This window comes from Eurosta solidaginis, chromosome 4 (assembly GCF_040869045.1).
Source record: "Eurosta solidaginis isolate ZX-2024a chromosome 4, ASM4086904v1, whole genome shotgun sequence".
Taxonomy (NCBI): Eukaryota; Metazoa; Arthropoda; class Insecta; order Diptera; family Tephritidae; genus Eurosta; species Eurosta solidaginis.
The window spans coordinates 98,925,411-98,952,948 of NC_090322.1; the positions used below are offsets into that span (position 1 = coordinate 98,925,411).

Here is a 27,538-nt window from a genome sequence, read left to right on the forward strand (position 1 = left end):
TGCCTTTGATTATACATAATTCTTAAATATAGAAATTCAGAACGTAATGTATGTATAGTCGATGGCCAGTAAGGCTGGACGAAGAGGCCGAGGTCTCCGTTCCAGAATGGCACCATTTTTTGTTATTCTTTGGGTTTTTTTTGGTCCGGATGGAGAGGCCGAGGTCTCCGTTCGAGATTTGCGTTTTTTTTTTTTTTTTTTTGGTTGGACGAAGAGGCAGAGGTCTCCGTTCCAGACTCGAGGGTTTTGAGGTTTTTCTGGGCTGGACGAAGAGGCCGAGGTCTCCGTTCCAGCGTCTCACTTGTCGTATCGCTCTCAAGGCCACTGTGGCATTTTATGGATGTACCGGGGCGAGCGGCCGTGAGGTTGGTTGGGTGAAGCGGAGGCCTTTTATTACCAACTGTATGTTAGAATAGATAAATGAAGTGCATATGCGAAGCGTTACTTACGTTCACCTGACATAAATTTGCAGATTGGCGATGCGTTCTCCGCACCATGCAACCCTGTCGTGTATTTATTGGCCAGCTGATAGCTGGTATGGTGAGTTTGTGGCGTGCGAATATATATATACATATATGTATTTGCTTGCCCTTAAAAAAAAATTAGGTCACTGGGGTAGTAGCACACTAAGCCAGTGGAAACAGTTGGCTTTTTCCAATTTCGGGATCTTGCCGTGTCGGGATTTTTTAGTTTCGGGACTCGGATCGTTTTTGTACCGAGCCCTTATAATGACTGTTTGTGATGTTTGTTGTTGAAAAACAACAATTCCTGCCCCCAGCCAAAAATCCAGGCCGTACCGCCGGCAAAAGAGAATAAAAAAATTTTTTTTTTGTTTTTTTTTTTTTTTGAGAGCATAATTATTTTGAATGAGGTTTTTGCCTCTATTTTTGTACGTAAGTATGTTTTGGGACCGTATGAGGCGCCCGTATGGGTCAGAAAAGGGTCGCTCCCGATTTTGCGTGTTGCGGGATTTCGGTAGCTGCTTGTACATTTGTGCAGCACTAAACGTATTGTATGCAGATCACCAAATAACTGCCGGCAAAATACAAAAGAAAGCGAACATCTATACACACCTATGTGTATTGAATTATGATGAATTGGAAACAAAAAACCAAAAAACGGGACCTGCATCGAATGATTTTTTTGCCGTTGCTTGTTCTTTGTCTACTACAGCGCGGACAAAGGTAAGTAGATTATAATTTTTTGAATTGAGTTAATTAATACTAATCATCTTTTCTTGATTTTTTTTCTCTAGATTCGTTTTGATCGAAGAAATACAATTTGTACATTTAAGTGTGCTAGACGTGATAAGCATCAGAATACAAGTAAGTGATTTTTGGGTAATTGGCAGTTTAGCGAAACGTACACCTGATGAACGGCGATGACACCAATTCGCTCACAGAATATCGTTTTCTTTTTTGAATGTGCCTTAATATTGGAGAAATAAATTAACTTAAGTTGCTATATGACTTGAAAAAAGGTCGCTTGTGGTTGGGTTGAAAATTGTCAATTTGGAGCTGAAGTAGGAAATGGCCAAATGGATGGCAAAAATGCAAAAGAATTGTCCGGCTACATATATTATTAATAATAGAAAAGTGAGATTTACTAATTCGGTGTTTTTGAGCTTAAAAATAAAGGTACTGTCTGGTGAATGGGTATAGCCGAGGACTGCAAAAGAGCAGCACCAGACAGTTGTCCACAGTCTGAAGTATTTTCAGTGCTCGAATGTATTTTTTCTGCTACACACGTAACTTCGAGAAGCAACAGGTGAAAACCGTAGACGTAATAGGGAATACTCGGCTTATTACTTTTCGCAATGTGTGTCCATAGTGTATGGGATTCTTAATTAACAAAATCCTGTTGGGTTAAATCAGTGTGTGCGTCATATGTAAAGAGAAAAATTACCCAACAACCACTACCCTTTATATTGAAGTAGCGCATAAAAAGTCGTTGTTTTTTGGCTAGTGTAACCCTATGAATTGAACAATATCCAATGTGAGTGGTAGCGCTCCCGGTGGTGGCCCGAACGGCATCAACGGGTGTTGTGAATCTTTGCGACGCAGTCCAAGCGAAGCCAATGAGGTGTGCTGACTGGATATTTGGTTTTGAAATTCACAGTGATTGTTTCCATTGCTGTAGCCGTTTGTTTGTTGTTGTGTTGTATTGTGCTGAGTTATGTTACTGCTGTTATTTGTATGTAGTGTGTAGCGTTCTTTATAGTATGAGCTAGACGTAGACAGCGCCAAACGTGGTATTGCCGTGTGAATCAAAAGAAATTCCTACCGTTTTTGAGGAGCTCAAAATGCTTATTGTCATTTCCGAACGCCGACCGAAATTCTTCAAAGTCAGAGTGTTCGAAATTCGGTAAAGTTTGTACGATGAGTGGCGTCTGAAACGCACCGGACTCGCTATCAATGTTAAAGAAAGAATGTGGCGATGGTTCCTGCTGACGTTGTTGCTGTTGCTGCTGATAGGATGTGCAATACCTTGACTCGTGTTGTGTGCCAACACAAAAAACCATAACTCATCTGCCTTCAAGATGCCGTTGGGAGTCACTAACTTGTAAGAAAAATTTAAAAAGTAGACCGACAAAAGTTGGAAGCTACTATATAAATTATTTTACAAAAGCAATGCAATTGGAAGATCCACGTGCACGTTACAAGCAATTGCAAAATGAACGTTGCTCCAATGAATCTATAGCAATGCAGCCAGTCCATGGCTCACCCTATCATGTGTATCCAAGTGGCTTTGCTTGGTATTTTTGCGGCTTGACGAGTTTGTGCATGCAACTTCAATGCGGTAGCTGGACGCGTAAGCGGTGGGAGATTGGTTTTTTTTTTGTTTTATGTCTCCACTGTATGAAGAATGTAATAGAGGATAGGGTGGTGGCGCTTTCGAATCAGCCAATGGATTATTTAAGTTTACTGCGGGCAATTGGTTTTACTTTGCTGTCGCGATTGGCGTAGTAAGAGTTCACCCAAAATTCGATCTTGTTGGGTTAGCTTTATGGGTGCAACTGATGCGTCTGTCGTATAAGAATTTTCGGCTTTAAGACTCTTAGCAGAATTTAGCTTACTCAATGCATTACTTTGTCTTTGTTCGTACTCCAGTACGTGAGGCGTAGCTTATTTGCTACAACGACGACAAAAACCAAACCAATAGCTTATTTCAAAAAATTCTACATTCAGATACTGCTCGTGGTAAGGGAAATATCCTCCCAGAGATATACACTCCCAATTTCTACGACCTTTTGTAAGTCTGGTACTTCCCCCCACCTGTGGTAAGGGGTACCAAATACTGCTCAAGGTTAGGGAGCCTTTTCCCATTTCAAAATTCTACGCGGAAACCTTTTGTTTGATAACCCCTTAGTTTACATCCTGGCGTGATGATCATGAGATTGAAAACGAACTTTTCCCTATTGTTTTTTTTTTCTCAAAACCAACAGGTGATCCAAAACCGGAATGGACGAGTCATTAGGTGTGAATGGTATCGTTACACAGACACCCACAACAAGTAAAGCAGCGCAGCGTCGGCATCCAGTTACTGCCGCTAACAAACCTGATATGCCCGAACCGGGCGGATATCCTGGGGAGTGTGTTGAGGGGCCTACGAAGAGGGTGGAGGGTAAGTAATGCCCGACTACGTCGGCAGTAAATTGATTTGTTTCTTTCCTTAAGTTAAGCTGAAGCTAAAACCGGAACCATCTGAGGTTGTGGGAGCTAGGTATTCATCAGGTGAACTGATGCTCATAGTGAAGTGGAAAGGTCTGGAAGCGGCCGACTGGGTGCCCGCTAAACAGGCCAATGTTGCGTGTCCACTACTGGTCATACAGTTTTATGAGGAGCGTCTAACATGGGAGCCGAGTGATGTTGAGGGTAACCACACTAATTAGCCTGGCCGAGTAAGATGGATTAGTATTAGATAGTTTAAGCGCAAGGCACAAAAAATTTGATAAAGGTTATCATTGTTGTTTAATTTGATTTAATATAAAAACGTGCCGTAGGCATTTATTTTTGAAAAATAAAACTTTTGGGCCTCTACTTCGTTGATTAGTGATTTAAGTTGAGTTTGTAATAGTGGTGTTCTATGCTGGTTGTTACACTAAGCGACGAAGGTCTATAGAATCTGTATTTCCGCGCAGGTCCGAACTATAGATTTCGTTTAAGGCCGGTATTGAAGAGCGGAACAATTAAAAAACTCTTATCAGCTGGTCGAAACGCCAATTTTACATTATGATTGTTTGCGATATGTATTTTTCACGCATTATGGTTTCTTTCCTCAAAAATGATAGTAGCTTTTCAATATTGATGAAATGTTTCACGAAATGGCAACCGATGTCTTGTTCGTATTGAGAGCTTATAAATGTCGACCCGCCCCATCACCTCCAGACTTTGGAGTGCGACGTGAGTATGACGAGGCAGTTAGTACTTTAGTATGACTGGCTGCAGCTCGAGAGCCAGAAGGGATAGACCATACGGCGGACCTAGTGAACAGTTTACACCAGCTGGGTGATGAAGTAAGTTTCTCAACATATACAAAAATGTGTACAACATATTGAGGTCCCTTTTTTTCACAGAGTGGAATCAATGTAGTGGGCACTTGCATAAGTTATTACAGGCGGGCTGGTTCCATGAATTACCGAAGGCAATCACGAATCTCGAAACAGTTCGACGGGCAGTGTGGTAGAGGTGTAATGCGAGACCCTTTGTCAAGGCGCTTGAGGTTTCGACTGGCTTACTTATGTTCACTCGACACGTGCTGATGCAGCACAGAAAACAGGCCACATAATCGACGGGAGGTGAGTACCTACATTCTATTCAATTCAAAATTAGCTTAGACGCGTTACTATTATTAGGGGCTGCATGATCTGCGATGCTTCGATAATCGCAGTTTTGCATATTTAATTTAAGTACGTCTGCTTCTCCGGCACAGATTACTCCAGAGTTAAACCATCAATACATTCGATTTTTAGAACTGACGATGGTTTGATTTTGATTCTCACATAGAGGCTTAATGAACGATTAGTCCAGTTTTCTACAGTCCAATCGAACGCAATCCTCTATGCAAAATACGAATTCTTAATTATCTCATTATGGCTTTATTGAGTGCCTTAGCGAGGGGGACCTCCCGTCCGTTTTGCTTGGTGCTTCGAATTCAATGTAGCAAATGGCAAAAAAAATGGATGTCCAATTACTTATGAAAAAATAGAAACACACGAAAAATTTAATTTCGGTTGCATTTGCTGCACTATTCCTTTTCGAAAAAGGCACGTATTTGTTTAGGTGCAACCTCTATGAGTAGTTGCGCATGAATTTTAACTTGATTGTATTTATAGTTAAGAAAGAAATGGCTTGAACTAATTCGAATATCGTTCTTTTGTATGACGCGTCTCTATTTGCGAATTTTGTAGCTGACATCCGAAAAGCAAAGGAAAAATGGGACTATCACGAACGTGACAGCTTGTCAATAAAAGTCACATAAATCTTGTTATGAGGAGTAGCTATGAGTTAATTACTTTGTTAGTGAAAAGCTAATTAATCTCAAGAGAGAAGCCCTTAGAGCGCTTATGTCTTAAAGGACAATGTGAGTGAAATAGTCCTAAAAACACAATATTGACCCCCTTATTTAATGTAAATTGTTTTTGAGCGAAATAAATAAAATTGAGAATGTTGAGAAAAGAATACGTTCAAGCACACGCGGTTCTGGTTGATTTCATATCCCCATAGTTAATTCTACCTGGTCAGGGATATTAGGCAGTTTTATGAATTCTGTTGGCCTCGGGCATTTGGCCGAGTGCCTTTATGTCCTGCGGCATACCTTGAGTCTGCGTTAGGGTTGGTGTCCTCGCTCGGGGGAGCGAGTGAATTTGGGATTTTCTGTTGTTCTCGCTTTGGGTGAGCGACTGAATTATGGGTTTTTCTGGTGTCCTCGCTCTGGGTGAACGAGTGAATTCGGGGATGGTTCTTCAAGGGGTCCCGGTTAGTATTATTATGAAGCCTAAGTTTTTCCTTTTGGTTTTGCGAGCTTTTGGTAAGCTCTCCCGTGTCTTCGTGCATCTCGCTCCCTTTCCCCATTGCCCACCAGTAGTCAGGTGTAGGAATCCCTCCGGCAGACTCGACACGAGACCGGGGGTAGAGAACAAAAAAAAGAAGATGTAGGATCGCCCTCCGGTAGACTCGCACCATCACGAGACCGGGGGGTTGATTATAATTAGGGCCTCGGGAGAAACACAAGCTTAGGGATAGGGGGGCATCACGGCGCGTGGTTGAACGCGTCTTTATGTCCCGCGCTCCCTTTCCCCATTGCCATCGCGTAGTACGTTTTGAATTCCCCTCCGGTAGACTCGCACCATCACGAGACCGGGGGGTTGATTATAATATATGGCTCGGGAGAAACGCAGGCTTAGGGATAGAGAGACACGAAGACGCGGGTTCCTTAATTTGCTTTCTATGCTATCACCAACCATGGGCCTCTGATTTTAGGTAGCTGGGGGAAATACGAGTTTTGGTTTTTGGGGTTTTGTAAGGCGGACTTTGGCCCCTTACATTTAATCCTCCTTGTCGTGGGACGGAAGGAGTACCAATTTCGTAATTGGTCTAGTGGTTTGTCCCTTGTTTGTATGAACGTCAACAACACGCACACGGTTATCAGAGCCTGGGTGTGTGTTGACGATTCTCCCCATTCTCCACTCGTTGGGTTGGAGGTAGTCCTCTTTGATAACAACTAGGTCTCCGTGTTTTAGATTAGGTTGTGGATGTTTCCACTTGTATCGTTTCTGGATCTCTGTGAGATATTCGGTTTTCCATCGCTTGCAGAAAGTGTGATGGAGGGCTTTGAGTTTCTGCCACCGATTGATCATCGAGGCAGGGCTCTCACCCGCATCCGGCTCTGGCGGAGCCAGTAGATGGCTGCCAGTGAGGAAATGTCCTGGGGTGCGCGGCTCTAGGTCCGTCGGGTCATTGGACGCCGGGCTGAGCGGCCGCGAGTTCAGGCATGCCTCGATGCGGCACAAGAAGGTGAAGGTGTCCACGAAGGTGAATTTGTGTGGTGAGGCTATCTTTTTGAAATGGCGTTTGAAGCTTTTCACACCAGCCTCCCACAGCCCTCCCATATGGGGAGCGCCCGCAGGGATGAAATGCCACGTGAGTAACTGGTGGCTGTACTTTGAGACAGCGTTCTCTCGCGCTTGTGAGATGAAGGTCTTGAATTCTGATCGTAAGGCAAATAACTTTCGTCGGATAACCTTTTTGGTGCGGTCAGCTTTGATATATTGTGATGTGGACTGTATATAGGCGTTTTAATTCCTTTCTCGGGGAGATAGGACCAAATGTTCGGCCGGGGTGCGTCTGATCCTTGCGAGAGGTGGGCGCACCGGGTCGATCTCAAAGAACGGGTGTGTTTGAAAATAAATAAGAGAAGACGAGATTTCTCGTTATAATAGCTGTGATTTTTATTGGTAGATATTAAATATACAGGAAATAATATTACCTTTGATAAACGGCATAGATCGTTGGCGGCAGATGTGTACGCGTTGGCTGTTAGAATCCAAGAGAGCGGTTGTATAGAAAGCTACAACCGTTGACCCGCAAAATCCTCCGTTTTGGAGGGGAAAGGCACCCACACATCAACCCCGACATGCATATGCATGAGTGCTGACAAAAAGCACACATACACGTGCATGTACATGCATGCATATGCATGTGGCGGTGATGGTGTGGGTGGTTATAAATTAAGTCGAGTATCGATTTCCAGAGTTGCATTGGGGGGATCGCAATCAGATGCGGAAAAGTTAGGCATCCTGCCTAAACACAAGGTTATTTTTAGTTCTAGTTTGAGATATTTACGAATAACCGTTTTTTCTAAACAAATAAAATTTAGTCCACTTAATCATATAAGTTAAAGGACTATAGCCCTTGGTTACAAAAAAAAATTAATTTGTTTGGCCAACTCGCCCAACCAGCAACACTAAACAACACAAGTTCAAATAATATTATTAAAGTATATTTTAATGTACTTTTATACATATTATAACTAAAGCTAATTTGACGTCGTGGTGGTGGCGGCCACCGTGGTGCGATGGTAGTGTGCTCCGCTTACCACGCCATATGCCCTGGGTTCACAACCCGGGCAAAGCAACATCAAAATTTTAGAAATAAGGTTTTTCAATTAGAAGAACATTTTTCTAAGCGGGGTCGCCCTCGGCAGTGTTTGGCAAGCGCTCCGGCTGTATTTCTGCCATGAAAAGCTCTTAGTGAAAATCTCATCTGCCTTGCAGATGCCGTTCGGAGTCGGCATAAAACACGTAGGTCCCGTCCGGCCAATTTGTAGGGAAAATCAAGAAGAGCACGACGCAAATTGGAAGAGAAGCTCGGCCTCAGATCTCTTCGGAGGTTATCGCGCCCTACATTTATTTATTTTTTATTTAATTTGACGTCGAAAAGCTTCAATCACAACAGGCTGCCAATGATTTCGCAACTCGACTCTCACACCTGCTTTCTGAGAGCACAACTCATCCTGAAGGAATACAGGAGCAGTGGGAGCATATTTCCAAAGCACTTCGTACTGCCACCGAGGAAAAAATTGGTTACCGGCGACCACGAAAAAACAACTGGTACGATGAAGAATGCCGCGTTGCAACTGAAAGAAAAAACGCTGCCTATAAGGCTACGTTAAAAGCGAGCGCGACAAGAGGAGTGTGTGAACGCTATCGTGAGTTGAAAAAGGAAGCGCGACGCCTTTTCAGGAAGAAAAAAGCAGAAGCAGAAAGGCGTGAGTGCGAGGAGCTTGAGCTGCTAACCACCAGGAATAACGCCCGAAAATTTTACCAAAAAATACGGCGACAGACGGGAGGTTTTAAGACCGGGGCAAACTCCTGTAGGAACGAAAACGGCGACCTTGTAAGTGATGTCCAGAGAGTGCTTAGATTATGGAAGGAACACTTCTCTGTTCTCCTAAATGGAGGCATCAATTCACCGCGCAGAGATGAAGAACCCGATCCCGCAATGGATGATGATGGAATATATGTCCCCCCGCCCGATTATGACGAAGTTAGAATAGCAATAACCAGATTAAAAAACAACAAGGCCGTGGGCGCTGATGGATTGCCTGCGGACTAATTCAAGTACGGCGGTGAGGAGTTGGTAAGGCGCATGCAGCAGCTTCTTAGTAAAATATGGGCGGAAGAGTGCATGCCCGACGGTTGGAATCTAAGTGTTCATTGCCCAGTCCACAAGAAGGGGGATACTGCAAAAGGCACCAACTATCGTGGAATCAGCCTTCTCAATATCGCATATAAGGTCCTTTCAAGTGTATTGTGCGAAAGATTGAAGCCCACCGTGAACCGGCTGTTTGGACCTTATCAGTGCGGCTTCAGACCTGGTAAATCTACCATCGACCAGATTTTCACAATGCGCCAAATCTTGGAAAAAACCCGGGAAAAAAGAATCGACACACATCACCTCTACGTCGACTTTAAAGCCGCCTTCGACAGCACGAAAAGGAGCTGCCTATATGCCGCTATGTCTGAATTTGGTTTCCCGCAAAACTTATACGGCTGTGCAAAATGACGTTGAGCAACACCATCAGCTCAGTCAGAATTTGGAAGTACCTCTCCGAGCCGTTCGAAACTAAACGAGGTTTCAGACAGGATGATCCCCTATCGTGCGATTTCTTTAATTTAATGCTGGAGAAAATTATACTAGCTGCAGAACTTAACCGCACTGGAACAATATACTATAAAAGCGTGCAATTACTGGCATATGCTGATGACATTGATATCATCGACCTAAACACCCGCGCTGTTGGCTCTGCTTACTCCAAACTGGAAAAAGAAGCGGTAAAGATGGGTTTGATGGTGAATGAGGACAAAACGAAGTACCTGCTGTCATCGAGCAAAGAGTCAGCGCATATGTGCCTTAGCAACCACGCTACTGTTGGCAGCCATAATTTCGAAATAGTAAAAGACTTCGTTTATTTGGGAACCAGCATCAACACTAGCAACAAAATCAGCACTGAAATCCAGCGAAGAATCAATCCAGCCAATAGATGCTACTTTGGACTAGGTAGGCAATTGAAAAGTAAAGTCCTCTCTCGGCGAACGAAAATCATACTCTACAAGTCACTTATCGTACCCGTCCTGCTATATGGAGCAGAAGCATGGACCATGACAACAGCAGATGAAGCGGTTTTGGGAGTGTTCGAGAGAAAAGTTCTTCGAAAGATTTATGGACCTCTACGAGTTGGCGATGGCGAGTACCGAAGAAGATTTAATGATGAGCTGTACGAGCTATACGCAGACATCAACATAGTCCAGCGAATTAAAACACAGCGGATGCGCAGGCTAGGCCATGTTATGCGAATGAAAGATGATGCTCCGGGCAAGAAAGTGTTTCTATCGGAACCCGCCTATGGAAGCAGAGGTAGAGGGCAGCCCCCACTCCGTTGGAAGGACCAGGTGGAAAACGATTTAAACTCCCTTGGTGTGACCAATTGGCGGCGGTTGGCGGAGCGAAGAAGCGAATGGCGCGCCTTGGTGGACGGCCATAACCGTTTAGACGGTTAAGCGCCAATTAAGTAAGTAATTTGTTGTTAACGCTAATTCGTCCCGAACTCGACTGCCGGGTCTGCCGCAACTGCTCCCCTATATAGCCAATCAACAAGCCGCGACGCGCCTCTTGCGTAACTTGTTGACAGCCCGCTGTGTGAGAATGTTGAAGTCGGTTTCTTCCCACAGGTGCCGTATGTGTGCATTTCACAATCATGTGCAATAGAATTTAGCTGACTGTGCGTCTGGAGTAATTCCGTAGCATAAGTGTTAGTTGTCGTCACTAACCATGGCCTTGAATTAAGGTGTTAGGTTGCCATGCGCGGCCGTATGTTGTGAGAACCATATTTTGCAGGTGTTAGTTGCCGTCACTAACCATGGCCTTGAATTGAGGTGTTAGGTTGCCATGCGCGGCCGTATGTTGTGAGAAATATAATTTTCTGACTCAGCGCACGTGTACTGGCCATACGTGGGAATGTTGCAATAAAGGCAACTGGCGCGTGTTAACTCTTCCCTATTTACAGATCTGAGTCCCGCATATTGGGATTTGGACAAGTGTCCTCTTTATGTTGTCTTCTAATGGCAAGTCGCAATTTCGGAAATTTTGGCCACGTTGTTAATTTCCTCCAAATTATCCAAATCATGAGTAGGAGCAGAAGTAGCCCCAAAGTTTCCGACGCCGTGAACCAATTTGTTTTGTCCTTCAGGTACCTCAAGAATTTAACATTGCCGATTGTCATCTCGTGTACAAGATTAAGGTTAACTGCAAGGCATTTATTCGCAATAGTAGACAGCACAGGGGGGACTATTTTAACTACTGAACTACTCATACTCCAGTAGGTTCTGTCACCAATGCGAATCGTTTCACTGTCCAGTTGAAGGATGTAAGAGCCGCTCAAGTGATGGGGAGCATCACCTGACCACACGGTGTTATTGAAATTGTCTAAGAGAATCGTGTCTTCCTTGATAACCTGGATCGTTGAGTCATTGCAATTGATGTACCGACAACTAGTTTTACCACCTTTGAGCAGACGTGGCAAACAGTCGTCCTCTCGAAGTAGGTCCAGCGCTTTTTGTTTGCGTACCATTGCGCTATCCTTGATACCATACGTTTGCTCTTTGTTGATTAAGACCGTGCTGTACTTCAGGTCTATGCGATGTCCGTCCTTTACAATTGCTCTGGTGAATCTCGTTGGTTAAATCTCGCTTGGGCCACCTTTGGCATGGACACAACGTGAATTCTTTTTTTTCGATCACATTGCTGTATGGAAGGACATCTACTTCGCTTATAAGTCCATTGATCTCTTCTTTGTCTAGTAGGTTGCTGTTGACAATATCTGCCTTAGCCATCTGGCAGGCCTGCACCAGCTCGTTCGTGTCGTCCTTCAGGATCATGACTTTCTGAAAGATTTCTTATGAAAGCTTTATGAGATGATTCTGGCCAATGATGTCATTTTTGTTGGTTACGATGCCGTTGACAACCTGCAATAACTCGTGAGTTTTTTTTTAATATTTCAGAGTTTACCTTGTATTGTTGGTTATTATTAGATACTAGCGAGTCTTGGGCTCGTAGGAGCTCATTCTAGTCGGAAGCGTCGGGAGAACCGGCTATCCATTTCCAAGCCGATCTATCCAGTTGATTGATCGCTTGACTCTCTTGTTCTTTGGGCCTTTTAACTCCTCGAGCTGCGTTTGGATTTTACTCAAGTGGAAAAAAATGACCTCTAGGAGTCGGAGAACACATAATTCTAATAACTAGTGGAATACATAGTCAACTATTGCTATTAAAAAGTTAACATTTCAAGGTTTAAGTACTAGTCTAAGTAAATTTCAAATTTGATTTTAATAATGTTGTTTATATTTTAAAATTTAGGTAGATTTTAGATTTCAAAATTGTAATTAACATTTCAAGTGTAAAGTAGACTATTTCTTAAATCCTACTGCTATACCAAATGAGTGGAGTTCGGGTCGGCAAGGGTTTGACAGGATTTTACGAGGACCCAGGAGTGATGTTAAAAGTGGAATTTTTCTGACAGTTAGTTTTCAGTAATTAATTTAGTAAGTTAGTTGTTAGTTTTTGTTAGATTTATATTTTTTTTATTTTTTTATTTTTTTGTTATTTTTTGTAAATTAGTTATTTAGCTTTAGTTTTTTGTTAGTATTAATATTTTTAGAGGAATGTTTCCCCTTTTTTCTTTTTTCTTTTGTGACTTTTAGCGCCTTTTCTTTGTGAGATCATGTTTCTCTCTCAAATAATTCTTCAACTCTTGTTCTTTTGTTTTCAAAAACCTCGAGGGCTTATACTTTGGTGAGAATTGACTTTTCTCTCGTTTTCTGTTGCAGGTTTTCTACCTTTGATTTTCCTTTTTTTTCTGTTGGAGTGCAGGCATAAACTCAACATAAGTTTTCGTAAGTGAAAATTTTCCCGCCCATCGAACGAGCGACTTCTCATGTCAATTAAAGCCAATAGTCCCATGGAGGAATTGAAGCACTTCGATTAATATCGCTCGGACCACCGAGTGGACTGGAATTGAACCAATACGACAGATCGAATACAAAAGTGAATTTGTACCCGACCACCGGGGCTTATGGATCTATGCATGAGTTTTCTACCTCTTGACCAATGTTCTTTTGTATCATTATTAATTTTTCGGCTTTGCCGAGCGAACGAGTCTTATTATTTCTTAAGTTTCCACTTTCCTGTTCGTGTAGAAGAAGAGCCTTTATGTCCTCGTTAGTGCGCTCCCTGAAGTTTGCTAAATCCTGGTAATTTATCCTAGCTGTCCTATTCAGAAAAACATCAGCTGGCTTGCGCTTTATTACGGAATGTATCGTGTTATTATACCTATCCACAGTTATTGCGACGCGTTCTTCAGGTGTTAATCTAGGAAAAACAAATGTCAGTTGAAGTGAGAGGATGCAATAAGCTGAGCTTGGTTAAAACAATTAAATTTAAAGTGAATAAAGGCAGTTAAAAAATTATAAATCCACAAAAAACATAAAAACTCAAGTGCCTTTTTTTTTGCAAAAAGTGATTTGTGCACCATATTTCTTTATTGCTGGTTAGTTTGCAAACACATAAAAAAGAAATTACATTTTTGGTAAAACAAGTAATACTACGAAAGACGGCGATAGAAAAGTAAGAAATGGCGCCAAAAACAAGAACAAATAAAAAACATAATAACAAAGAATAACGAAACTTCTTCTGTCAACTTAACTGCAATAATAGAAAAGTTAAACAAAGAGTTTAAAGTGCAAGAGCGGGCGTTGAAAAAAATAAGAGAGTCCCAGGACCACATAAGTGATGGCTTTAATGCACTTAAGAAAGAGATCGATCGATTAACAGAAGAAAACAAACAAATAAAAAAAGAAATGAAAGAGATTAAAACGAATGGAGAAAATGATAAATTGAAAATGAAAACATTAGAACGTAATATGATGGAGATAAAACAAGAAAAAAACAAAAACAATTTAGTAATAACTAATTTACCACAAATAAACGACATAGCCTTAAAATCGGTGATCATGAAAATTGCCGAGCAAGTTAATGCCAACATCACCAATGATAGTATTGTAGATGTGTTTCAAAATGAAAATAAGAAGTTTAGAACACATCCCATAATTGTGAAAATGAAATGCGACGAGTTAAAAACAAAATGCTGTGAATTTAGAAAGAAGGTGGGCAGATAGATGTAAGCAAAATACTTGCCGACGTTGATATGAAAGGAAAGAATGGGAACTTTCATCAGCTGATGGAGAAAGAGCTTAGCGATCTCTTGAAGAAGGTGAAATCAGAAGCATACAAAAAAAGGTACAAATACGTGTGGGTGAAGGATGCGAAAGTCTTTGTAAGAAAAGACAACGACACTGCTGCTATACTAATTAAAGAAATTGATAACATGAGAAAACTTGAGTAATTAGCTTCTTAATAAGTATATATATATTTTTTTTTTCTATCTACAATTATGGATGCTGTTAATGCAGCACTTGATATCAATGTGAAATATGATTTAAATAAATTGATTTTTAGCAATAATTATAAAAATATTAATATAATGTATCTAAATATTCAAAGTATTAGAAATAAGCTGAATGACCTTGATATGCTGATGCAACAGAATACGATGGAGGGTAGAACTGTTCATGTAGTTGCGGTAAGCGAAATTTGGAATTACGAAAATGAAAATATGTATTTCAACTTGAAAGATTATACTGCTTATTTTGCAAATCGTATATCAAATAGAGCAGGAGGGTGTGCAATTTTCGTACACAAATCAGTTCCATCTTCTCTCGTATCTGTAATTGAATATGAAGGAAGTAGCTTTTTGACAGTAAAATTAATTAAAGCAAATATGCACATCTCATGCGTCTATAGATTCGGTGCGTCTGATATCAGCCTCTTTGTTGACAAATTAGAGAACAAAGTATTAAAATATAAGAGATCCATAATAGTTGGTGATTTTAACTTAAACTTATTAACTTCAAATATATATATAAACAACTATATTAATATGGTACTCAGTAGTGGGTTTCTTTTTCTTAACAGTTTGAGCAGAGAGATGTATACGCGAAGAGGAAGCGATTCCAAAACCATCACTGATCATGCTCTAACGGATTTAGTTGAATTTTCATACACTCTATCGTTAGATGACAACGAAATTTCTGATCACAGACTCCTAGCTTTAACTTTTAATAACAATGTACTAAATAAAGAATCTCTCAAGAGTGAAATACAAGTTTTTGATTACGCATTATTCGAAGAAAATAATCATATACACGATTTATTAGAACAGCCTCACTTTTCGGGATTTCATACACAGCTATGTAGCAGCATTGAAAAATGCACTAAGCGTATTAAAAAAACGAATAAAAATGTTAAGAAGCCGTGGTTAAATAACGAAATTTTAGCCGTAAATAAAGAAAAAAACAAATATTACAAATTAAAGAAGAGCTATATTAACAACTTATATTTTGAAAATATGTTTAGGTATTTTAAAATTCAAGCACGTAATAAAATTAATAATGCGCGAAAACAATTTTATGGGAGACAAATTGAAGATAATATCCAATCCAGTGCCAAGACGTGGAAAGTTTTAAATCAGCTTATATATGGAAAAACTAATATCTCGCCTCTAGCTATCACGCAAATAGATTATAATGATAAAGTTCTTACAACACCAACGGAAATAGCAGATGCTTGTAGTCATTATTTTATACATATTATAAAAACGCCAGGAAATTTTGAGTACTCCCCTGAGCCTGTACATGGAATAACACATCATTTCGTTTAGAGTCAGTGTGATTTTGAAGAAGGAAGAGATGCAATCACTTCCCTTAACCCAAAGTCGGCCAATGGTCCGGATGGCATTTCAGTCAAATTGGTACAAAAATATAAAGAAGAATTGTCTGGTCTGTTATCAAAGTTCATTAACGAATGTTTTCAAAGTGGTCAGTATCCAGAAGAGTTGAAAATCGGATCAGAAATTCCAATGTACAAGAGTGGAAATAAGGAGGTCTGCGCAAACTATAGGCCAATAATGAAATTGAGTACGATTGATAAGGTATTTGAAAATATTTTATTAAATAGATTAAAACAATTTATTATATTTAACAAAATAATTAGCGATAATCAATTTGGATTTACAGAAAAATCTAGCACGCTATCTGCTTGTATCAACTGCACCGAGTTTATTTATGAAAATTTAGATAAAAAAAAAGTATGTTGGCATGTTGGCAATTGACCTCAGCAAAGCCTTTGACTCTGTGAATCTTTCAATCATGATAGAAAAACTAAGGGAGTTGGGGGTTGATGGCATTGCAATTAAACTCTTTGAAAGCTTTCTCATTGGCAAAAAACAATATGTAGAAATCAAAAACTGCAAAAGCTCAATCAAAACCATTAGAACAGGTGTTCCACAAGGATCCAAATTGGCAGCCACCTTATTTTTAATATATATTAATAACATTCTAAAGCTTAATTTAAAGGGTATGCCGCAATTCTATACTGATGACGGAACTTTCCTGTATGCTTCTGATAGTCTTGATGAGCTTTTAATCTATATACAAGAGGATCTAAAGATTATATCCCAATGGTTCGAGCGAAATTTATTGAAAATGAACTTAGCTAAAACCAATTCCATAATGTTCAACAACTACAGGTATATCCCAAGCATTTATGATCTGAAAGGAGTTCATCTAGATGGTAGTTTCATATCGAGGGTCGATACATTAAAATACCTTGGTATTTGGTTTGACGCAAATTTAAGCTGGCGAGAACACATTAACAGAATTAAAATGAAATTATAACCCTCTAAATTTCGCTATTTATAGAAATCGTAAAGTGATTCCACAAAAACATTTATGGCTTCTATACAACTCTGTGTTCATGTCTAAAATACATTATTTGAACCGTGTATGGAATAACTGCTCTGAGCAACTTACAAATGAAATTCAGAGAATACAAAATAAAGTTATAAAAAATATTTTGCATTTGCCTAGAGGAACGGCAAGCGAGCTCTTATATCAAAACAGGTTGGATATTCGGAAATATGCTATATTGCAAACTTTAGAAGCATTTTACAAAGTTAAAAATAATTTAATTAAACATAATTTATCTGTTCCAGAGGAACCAAATCTCGAATACGCGCTACGAACTAGGTCGAACATCAGACCGCGATTCTTTCGAACGGAGAGAGTTGCGAAATCCTTAAGGCACTATGGTGTAAAATTATTTAATAAGCTTCCGGACGAAATAAAAAATGCTAGAAATCTCCAATGCTTTAACGAAAGTCAAACAGCTACTTCTGAATAATTTTAATTTTAATATATAACTTTAATATGGCAACTTAATTGTTATGAGTATCACCGAAACCTGGATTGGAGCGTTGGGCGCTTTTTTGATCGCGCCGTCTCCCTTTGAAATATACTATTTTGTTAAGTTAGAGGGATTCAATGTGATCAATAAGCACCAAACGCTCCTATTTCTAGGCTCGGATGAATCTAAAACATTTTTTTTTTTTTGGCTTTTTACTTTGGGTAATTATAATTAGTATTACGTTATATTGTATAACTTATGCCTTTTAATTTTTAATTCTTTTTTATTTTTGTTCCATTTTATTCTTTTATTTCCTTTATTATTCTTTTTTTTCTTCTCATCTTATTGTAGTAATTTACTCTCACAACAATTGATGGCAAAATTTATTAAAAACAATTAAGCTATCTTCTCGTACAAAAACAAGTTTGTTTTGAGAAAATCTGTATTAATCTGAATGCTGTTATAAAAAAAAAAAATTTAACGGAAAGGCAGCGGTATACTTCGATCAAGGTAGAGTGTAGCCTTTCTACCTGACCATGGGCCTCGCTTCGCTGCGTTGGCGTTTGGTATATTTCTATCCCTAAGGACCTGATATAATTTAATACAAGTGGGGACAAAAATCCGCGTTCGTTGTCCATGACCAAGGCTCGTGGCACTGTGAAATAATGCAGCGCGATCGTTAGGTTCATTCGCAAATGAGGAGATGACTTATTTTTGATTGGGAAGAGCTTAGCAAATTTGGTAAATTTTTCGCACGGATAACTAGGAATGGGAGTTGGTTGCTCATATGGTTTAGAAGGCTGCCTATCGTATTTGTTCAATTTACATGTTTCGCATTGGCTAATGTATTCCCTAATCTGTTTGGACATTGCGGGAAAATAAAATTTTTCCAGTACCTGTTCCCTATCCTCACGAGCATTTCGATGCGCGCGCTTGTGCTCCTTCTCGATAATGTCGAATACCCTATCAGCTATTGTCACATCTTCTACCACGCGCCACGTGATCCTAATTTTATATCTGCTGAAATTGTTAACGTATACAGCCTGTAAACTGTGGAGGTCATCTTCCGGAATTTTACTGCCATTTATAACATTTGGGTTGAGGTAATTTTTGAGGACTGGTGACAAAGCTTCAACGCTTAATACAAGCATTGTGATAAAGTACCTCTTGTACGCCCTATGGGGCTCTTCTGTACACTCGCAACTCGCCCCGCCTAAAAATTATTTGATTTTTAAACACATTTATGGGTGCCTCTACGTGAGGTATGAGGTCAGAGCTATCCTGCTCGGCGGAGTGCATGGTACCCTCTGAAGCAGTGTCAGTTTCAGACACCGCGTCAGCTATAGTACTCGATGGTTGTACAGCTATGGAGTCAGTGAGTGCGTTCACTTCCGTCTTGAGACGAGAGAGTGCATCAGCGACTACATTTGTCTTACCTGGCTTGTAGTTTAACTCGCAGTTATATTCCTCTATACGAGCTTTCCTTCGCTTGAGCTTTGCATTGTAATTCCGATTACTCAAGGAGAATGTCAAAGGTTGGTGATCAGTGTAAAGCCTAATTTTCTTTGCGCCGTGAAGGTAGGAGCGCTAGCGACCAAACAAGTAGAAGCTCTTTTTCATTCGTAGCGTAGTTTTCTTCGGCTTTGTTTAGGGACCGCGATATGTAAGCTATCGGTTTATCGTCGCCTATTGATCCTTGTGATAGTACCGCGCCAATGGCGTAGTTTGATGCGTCCGTTGTCAAATTAAATGGTTTGGAAATATCTGGAAATGCTAATATGTCCGCTGACCTAAACAGTTGTTTCAGCTCACAGAAGGCTTCTAAGGAATCCTTGTTAAGCATACTCGCTACGTTTTTGGACGCGTTCGCTCTTACCTGTGCATTTTCCCCCCGAGTGAGGTTGGTGAGTGGCTTTGCGACCTTGGCGTAATCCTTAATGAATTTCCTATACTATGAGGTCATACCAAGGAAACTTTTTAAATCCTTCAAATTTTCCAGGGGTGAAATCGTTTTAATAGCTTCTACCTTTTTTAGATCAGCGCGTACTCCATCGGGAGTAATAACATAGCCTAGATATTCGACTTCTTTTTCAAAGAAGCATGTCTTTTCAAAATCAACCTTAAGATTCGCCTCCCAAAGCGTTGCAAAAACCTTGTGAACATTAGCAAGGTGTTCCTCTGCATCCTTGCCAAATACGATGAAGTCGTCGATATAGACGTTACAAATTTTTCCGATGTACTGCTTGAGGACATCATCTATCATCCTTTGGAAAATGACAGGCACATTTTTCAACCCAAATGGCAACCGAAGAAATTCGTATTTGCCATTCATTGTGGAGAAGGCTGTCTTTGGGGTTTCCGAATCCTTCATGGGAATTTGGTGAAATCCGGAAGTCAAATCAATTGTCGTATAGAAGTTGGCTTGGTCAAGGCTACAAAGAGTCGCGTTTATATCGAGAATTGGGTAAGTATCGGCGATAGTTACAGCGTTCAACCGTTTATAGTCTATAACCAAACGATACTGTTTATCCTCATTCGCCTTATGCTTTTTAGGGGGTAGTCCCGAATGTATTTGGAGAATTGTATGGGCTTTTTGACGGCCGGATAACACCTTCATCTAGGAGCTCATTTATATGTTTTTCGACTTCATCTCTCATACATGCTGGGTAGGGGTAGGATTTATTATACACCGGTTCGTCAGTTGATGTTTGTACTATTGCACGGACATTCGTGTTTGCAACCTCATAACCGTTAAGTGGTTTGAAAAGACCAGAGTATTTCTCCAATAGTGAATTCACCTTTCCATGAATATCAAGAGGTGGGTCCTTTCATAATGTAAAGTTTACGTCGTGCCTTTCAAGGGGATATTGTAATTGTCTATACTAAGGAGGTTATTCTTCCTATCTATTATCGCGCCTAATTTCCTCAGGGTATCGTCCCCAATGATTCCGCAGAATTCACTAAGAGTATGTAAAACGAAGAAATCAAATTCGGTGGAGTTACCCACACTTTCAAATAATTTTAGTTTCACTTTATCCTTTATTGGCACGCTACTCCCCACCGAAGCTACATTGAATAATTTTTTACATTAGTTGTTTTCGTTGCAATAGTATTTTTCATGAAATTCTTATTCCACAAGGAAATCTAGCACACGACCATCAGGCAAGGTATATTCTAGGTATAGTACGCTAGATGACCGGAAGACAGAAAATCCTCCGAGTTGTCTTCACTTGGCGATTCCTTCAGGTCCACATCTCCCTCTTTGCTCTCCTCGGGTGTAGTATGGAACACCCTTTGCTGATTTTCTGAACTTGCGCTTCTTTTAAACAAATTGACCTGATGGGCGATCACTCCTTACATATGGGTGCTTTTCATCTTGCGCCAAGTAGGTTTAGGGGGTAACTGGGGAGGCTTGACCCTATTCCTAAATGAGGAGGTACCTGGCAAATTGTTAACAGGGACAGCCACACGGTTATTGGAATTTTCGTATGAACGGAAAAATTCCGGAAATCAACATTTTGGATTTCCAAGCAGGCTGAATATGCCTCTGGCAATGTTTTAGTACGTCGTATAAGGAGCATTCGCGACATTTCGTCGTTAAGCCTACGTATAAAAACGTCCAGGGCATGATTTCGGTAAGTTTCTACCAGAACTTTAACGGCATCTTCCGTGTAGGATTCGGGTTTTATTTTATTAATAATAAGGGAGAATTGATGATTCACCCTGGCGTAGAATTCATCAATTCTCATTCCCTTTTGCTGTAGATGGTGCAGTTGGTGTTCGAGTGTACCAGCATCCCTATTATCTGCGTAGTGCAGGGAGAGGCATTCCTTAATTTTTCCCCAATTGCTATCGAATATATTGTAGAAAATAATTGCAGAATCAGCTGCTCCCCGCACCTTCTGCCTAATATGTTAGAGAATCGCTCGGTAAACGGGCCTTCCCTTCATTACCGCAAAGTCTGAAAGGATCACTTCCACAGAGTGAATCCATGAAATGTACTGGACATGGTTACCGTCAAACACTTGTAGCTCCTTAACACAATCAGGGAGCCTACATATACCTCTGATCTCTGCCTCAGAGGTGGGTGGCCGAGCCACCATTCAACCACTGGAGTAGTGGCCGCTGTAGATGAAGAGCTAGCTGAATCAACGCCAGCCACCCGCCTTTCTAGCAAATTTATTTTTTCAAGAAGGGCGTTGACGGCCCCGAACTCGACTGCCGGGTCTGCCGCAACTGCTCCCCTATATAGCCAATCAACAAGCCGCGACGCGCCTCTTGCGTAACTTGTTGACAACCCGCTGTGTGAGAATGTTGAAGTCGGTTTCTTCCCACAGGTGCCGTATGTGTGCATTTCACAATCATGTGCAATATAATTTAGCTGATTGTGCGTCTGGAGTAATTCCGTAGCATAACTGTTAGTTGCCGTCACTAACCATGGCTTTGAATTAAGGTGTTAGGTTGCCATGCGCGGCCGTATGTTGTGAGAACCATAATTTGCAGGTGTTAGTTGCCGTCACTAACCATGGCCTTGAATTAAGGTGTTAGGTTGCCATGCGCGGCCGTATGTTGTGAGAAATATAATTTGCTGACTCAGCGCACGTGTACTGGCCATACGTGGGAATGTTGCAATAAGGGCAACTGGTGCGTGTTAACTTATATATCTCAAGAACGAATTGAGCAATTCCAAAACGGTTTGAAGCTTTTAAAAGGTAATAAAACTGTGCATACAACACTTTTTGCTAGGCCCTGCAGATTCAAAGATAACGAACAATCATTACGGATTTTTTCCATTTTTTTTTTTTTTTGTAAAAATACAAAAAAAAATGGACTTTGCGAGGAAGGATCTCGAAAACTTTATTTTTTTATAAATTTTTTTTTCTCTCTAAGCTCGGTTTTATTACCAAAAAAATAAGCCTAATACAAAATTTATAAGAATTCAAATAAGAATATCCATATAGTAAAACTTAAGTACCCTACAAATAATAGCATATGTACATATGATTCTGTCTTAACTCTATGATCTTATTTTATAATTGAAAAAGTTATGTGTCTTGTTCTGACGCTTATTTAGATTAGGATCGGTTTCTCTTATGAGAAACCAACAGTGTCATCCATCATAGCGCAATCCCACTCTCAATCATTTTCATTTGCTGGCGAAACCTTTCGCTATGTTTGTCACTTTCGTCGCCAAGACTTTGCGGGAAAAAATTTAAATGGGAGTGTACAAAATGAATTTTTAAAGACATATTTACCCCTGAGAGAAAATAAAAAAGTATATTAGATAAATACATAAGTGACACATTAGTATATAATTTTCTTACGCTGGACTTATCTTTCAATTCAGAACAAATTTTTTGTTTAGATTTTTCTCGTTCTTGTTTGTTCGGAACTGGACGATGAATTCAGATTTAGGGCTATATATTCTCATGTAAATTTAAAAATTTTCATAAAAATTTTTTGTTTATCGGGCAGATAGGTTTTAAAGTTGACTGAGAAAACGGTCTTAAATATGTTTTTTTATTTATCCATTTCCGCATAGTTTTTGATTAAGTCGTTCACTATCATCTCTTTGTTGGGACTTTCGTGTTTGCCTAAAAAAGAAGTAACGACCTTTTCAAAAGAATCCCACGCTGCTGCCTCCACTGGTGACAATAGTGCTTTGAAAGGATTATTGGTCATCATTTTCCTTCTTTGCGGTCCCGCAAAAATCCCTTCCTTTCTTTTTGCTTCTGAAATCTCTGAAGAGATTGTCTTCAAATGATGAAAAGCTTTGCCTTCTTTGTCCAAAGCTTTGACAAAGTTTTTGATAAGGTCGAGCTTGATGTGGAGCGGAGATAGTATTATTTTTTCCTTCTTTATAAGTGGGGATATTTTATGTTATCCACCACAACTTGAAACTCGGTTCGTTATGGCCAATCCTTTATGATGTAGTGGTCTTGACGAGCTCGGCTAACCCATTTGCATAGAAAGCAAAAGTATTTTGTGTATCCACCTCGTAGATCGGCACATATTTTCCAATTTAATTTGAGAAATTTTTGCATTATCTCATACATTTCCTTGTATTTACTGCATTCGCGATAGGGATAGATGGTTTTTGGTTGCCAATATGCAATAATGCGCCCTTTAAACCTAATTTATTGCCGTCTATGAACAATCGCCACTCTTTTGAATCATAATAGTTCACCAAACTGTTTGAATAGACCAGCAATGTCTTTGCAGTAACAAACACTGTCCTCCCTCGTATAGTACTTGGAAAATTGTTAGTGACGAGTTCTATAATATGTTACCTTAACATCGGATGAAACAAATTTAAATTGCTGCATACGAGAGGCGTGTACTTCGGCATTTTCCTTTGACAATTCCAAATCCCTTATCCAATCACTGAGTTGTGCTTGCTACAAAGACTTTCTTCCGTTTTCCGTTTGAAATCCAGTACAACATGATGCCGCGTAATGTTGTTGTTGTTGTAGCGATTAGGTTACTCCCCGAAGGCTTAGGGGAGTGTTATCGATGTGATGGTCCTTTGTCGGATACAGATCCGATACGCTCCGGTAACACAGCACAATTAAGGTGCTGGCCCGACCATCTCGGGAACGATTTATACGGCCACATTAAACCTTCAGGCCATCCCTCCCTCCCCACACCCAAGTTCCATGAGGAGCTTGGGGTCGCCAGAGCCTCGTCTGTTAGTGAAACGGGATTCGCCGCTCGAAGGTGAGGTTGACAATTGGGTTGGATAAGCTATATATTGCGCTACACAACCCCTTGAATCCCGATGCCGCGTAATCAGATACTGCTGTTGACAATGAAACTGGACCCGGAACTAAAGTTAAATTTGATTCTGGCAATGCAGCTTCCGTTGAATTTAGTTCTGGTAATGACACTGTAGATGCACTCGCATAGGTTACTTTTCTTGACTTTCCAACCCCAAGTACTTTTGTAGTACAAATATAGCAGTCCGTTGAATGGCAAGTTGGTGCCCTCCACTTCATTGGTGTAATAAATTTCATATGTCGCCTAAATAGATAGTTTCAGAAATTAGTCAGCTATGCATTAAAAGGGAGCAAATGCCTAATTTTTACAACGCACCGTTTTGTTCCGGTTTCCGAAAAAATCAATTTGACTCGACATGCGGTGCACACAGTATTCGATGTCCATGGTTTTTCATCGTTTTTAGGCTAAATTCCAAAATACTTAAAGTATGTAACTTTCAAAGGATTTGAAAACACACGTCGCGTCCTTTTAACGATAAATTGACCGCAGATGAAACAGAACATATCTGGATCATTTGTACACTCAAACTCTCGCGCCCTTTTATTCATATTGTATTTTTAAGTAAATGACGGGTTATAAACTGCAATTATAAACAGAACAGTATCCGGCGAGCCTTGCAGATATTATGGAGGAACAAGGCGCATGTAGTATTATTTATACTTAGATCAAGTAAAAATTCAAGCCTACCTAGACAAAAAGGTTCCCTAGTTCAACAAAGAAAACACTACCTGCCTTAAAAATATGCTCTTGCTTGAAATGTACCAGGGTTTGAGAAAACGACACTAACAGTTTTCCGTATCGAATAACCCTTCGAAAATCTCCTGCTAACTAACTGATATACGAATACTAACACATATGTACCAGTAGGGTACTTAAGTATTAAATGAATATATTGTCACGGATATTAACATCACTAAGTTATACCATCACTAAGGCGATGCCAAGGCCACGATAAGCAGTATTTACGTCAATAGTCAAATCATGTATACACATATATAAGGCAGCCGAAAGATGTCACACACAGATGCATTTACTTATACGCCTATGTATGCGCGAGGGACTGTAAACTACAAACATTCACATAAATAATTCAATCATTATGTATCTACATAAACGAATAAATAATTGCATCTACACATATGTACGTATACGAGCAGCGGAGCGGCAATGCACACACACATGCATATATCTTATCTGAGTTGTCACAAGAGAGAGCAATAATTTGTGCACGTAGTTGTGGCTGGCGATTTTGTAGCCGAACTAACTAGTAACTTCTGGAAATCGAAGAGCCTAGAAGTATGCAGCGTAAACTATAAAAGCGGGGCAGGCGAGTAAGAAGTAATTCAGTTTGAGTTGAGCAATCAATGAGTTATTGTTTAAGCACGCGATCTGGCGGCCAATAGTAGAGTTTAATTTGAGTTATCAATCAGTTTGGTTATTAAGCCAGCGAGTAGCAAAGTATAACTGTTATTGTGAAGTACATTAATAAAGGCCATTTTTCCATTATTCAATATTGGAGTTATTTATTCAACAGTTTAGTGGTTCGAACTGAGCAGAGGATTGCAAATAAGAGGATTTGCAGAAAATTCGTTACAATTGGTGTCAGAAGAGGAATTGTTGAATAAATTCTAGAGGACAACAAGGACATGGCAAAGTTAAGTGAATTGAAGATCCCGCAACTGAAGAAGGAGTTGGAGAGCCGTGGATTGAATACAAGCGGCGTTAAACTCGAACTTCAGGTACGGCTACGAGAGGCAATCGAAGCAGAAGGAATTGATGTGGAAGAGCATGTCTTTCATCTTGATGGCGAGGAGACAACAAAAATTGATGAGAAGAACGGAAGTCCGAGTCCAGTTGCAAGCGGCGAGAATAATGCGATATTGGCTTTGTCATCACAGATATCGGCAAAAATGGAAACCCAGGAAACACGCATAACAGAAATGTCATCACAAATATCCACAAATATGGCATCCGAACTAGAATCCCAGGAGAACCGTATAACATCCAAGATGGAAGAACAGAAGACACGTATTGCAGAAATGTCATCTGAAATAACAGCGAAGATTGAAGCACAAGAGGCACGAATATCCGAAATGTCGGCGCAAATTTCAGCACAGATATCATCGCAGATCTCTGCTCAACTGGAAGAGCAAGAAGAACGTATTTCCTCGAAGTTGGAGGCGCAAGATACAAAAATTTTACAGTTTGAAGAAAAAATCGAGGCCGAGGTGGATGCTTTGAGAGGACGTATCGAGCAGTTGCAACTAAATCGCCCAGCAGTTTCATCGAGTAATCCAAAGGTAAAAACACCATCCTTTGACGGTTCTGTTCCTTTCCAGGTCTTTAAGCTACAATTTGAGAAGACCGCAAGAGTGAACAATTGGAATGCTGAAGATAAAGTTGCTGCATTGTTCGTAGCTTTAAAAGGACCAGCTGCGGAAATCTTACAGACCATCCCAGAGTACGAGCGGAACCACTACGAAACATTGATGAGCGCTTTAGAGAGACGTTACGGAAGCGAGTATAGGAAACAGATATTCCAAATTGAGTTGCAAAACCGCTACCAAAAAGCAAATGAGACATTGCAGGAGTTTGCTTCAGATATTGAAAGATTGGGAAAGGGTAAAAATCCAGAGCTTCATAAATGGCATACGAGATGTGGAAACGAAGCGGGCTACATATGCGAATCCAAAACTAACGTTTGCTGAAACGGTATCGCATGCACTGACTCAGGAAACAGCCTCAGGAGAAGACACCCAGGTAATTGGAGAGTAGAATGTGAAGTAGCAATTGGGAACGTCACGGTACTACACAATTTTATAGTGGCAGGTATTGTTGATGAAATCATAATTGGACTGGACTTCTTAATCAACCAAGGCATCAAAATCGATATGCAAAGCAAGACGATGCGATATAAGAACATGGATGTGCCACTTAATTTCGGCTACGAGAGAGGTTACAGCAGTAAACGAGTGCTGGTGGAAGAGAGTCAGCAAATACCACCAAAATCAGAAGCAGTCATCTGGGCAAAGGTTGCTGGAGATTGTGGGACAAACAAAGTGTGGGTTGTCGAAGCAGCAAACAAATCAGCACTAAACATAAAAAAAATAAAAAAATAAACATACTTGTAGGAAAAACCCTGGCTATGACAAAACAAGATGGACGTATTCCGGTAAGAGTACTCAGTGAGTTCAAGTCACCACTCAAACTGACTAAAGGAGCTATTTTGGGAAGATGCCAAGAGGCTGAAGTAGTTATTAACTGTGAACAGCTCCAGGAACACGTTTCAGCTAGTAATACTGATCTTTCAAATGACATCACGGCATGGATGCATGGGCTAGAGGAAGCATATCAGAGTAAGGCAAAACAACTGCTCCTAAAGTACGCGAACATATTTGACCAGG

The 27,538-nt window shown here is 40.3% G+C and overlaps 1 protein-coding gene across 10 annotated transcripts in view; it reads right to left on the reverse strand.

Annotated features, from left to right (window-relative positions):
- The window catches only part of PGAP1 (GPI inositol-deacylase), a 1,928,961-nt gene that overhangs the window by 1,475,301 nt on the left and 426,122 nt on the right, over positions 1-27,538 (reverse strand). The window lies entirely within an intron of this gene.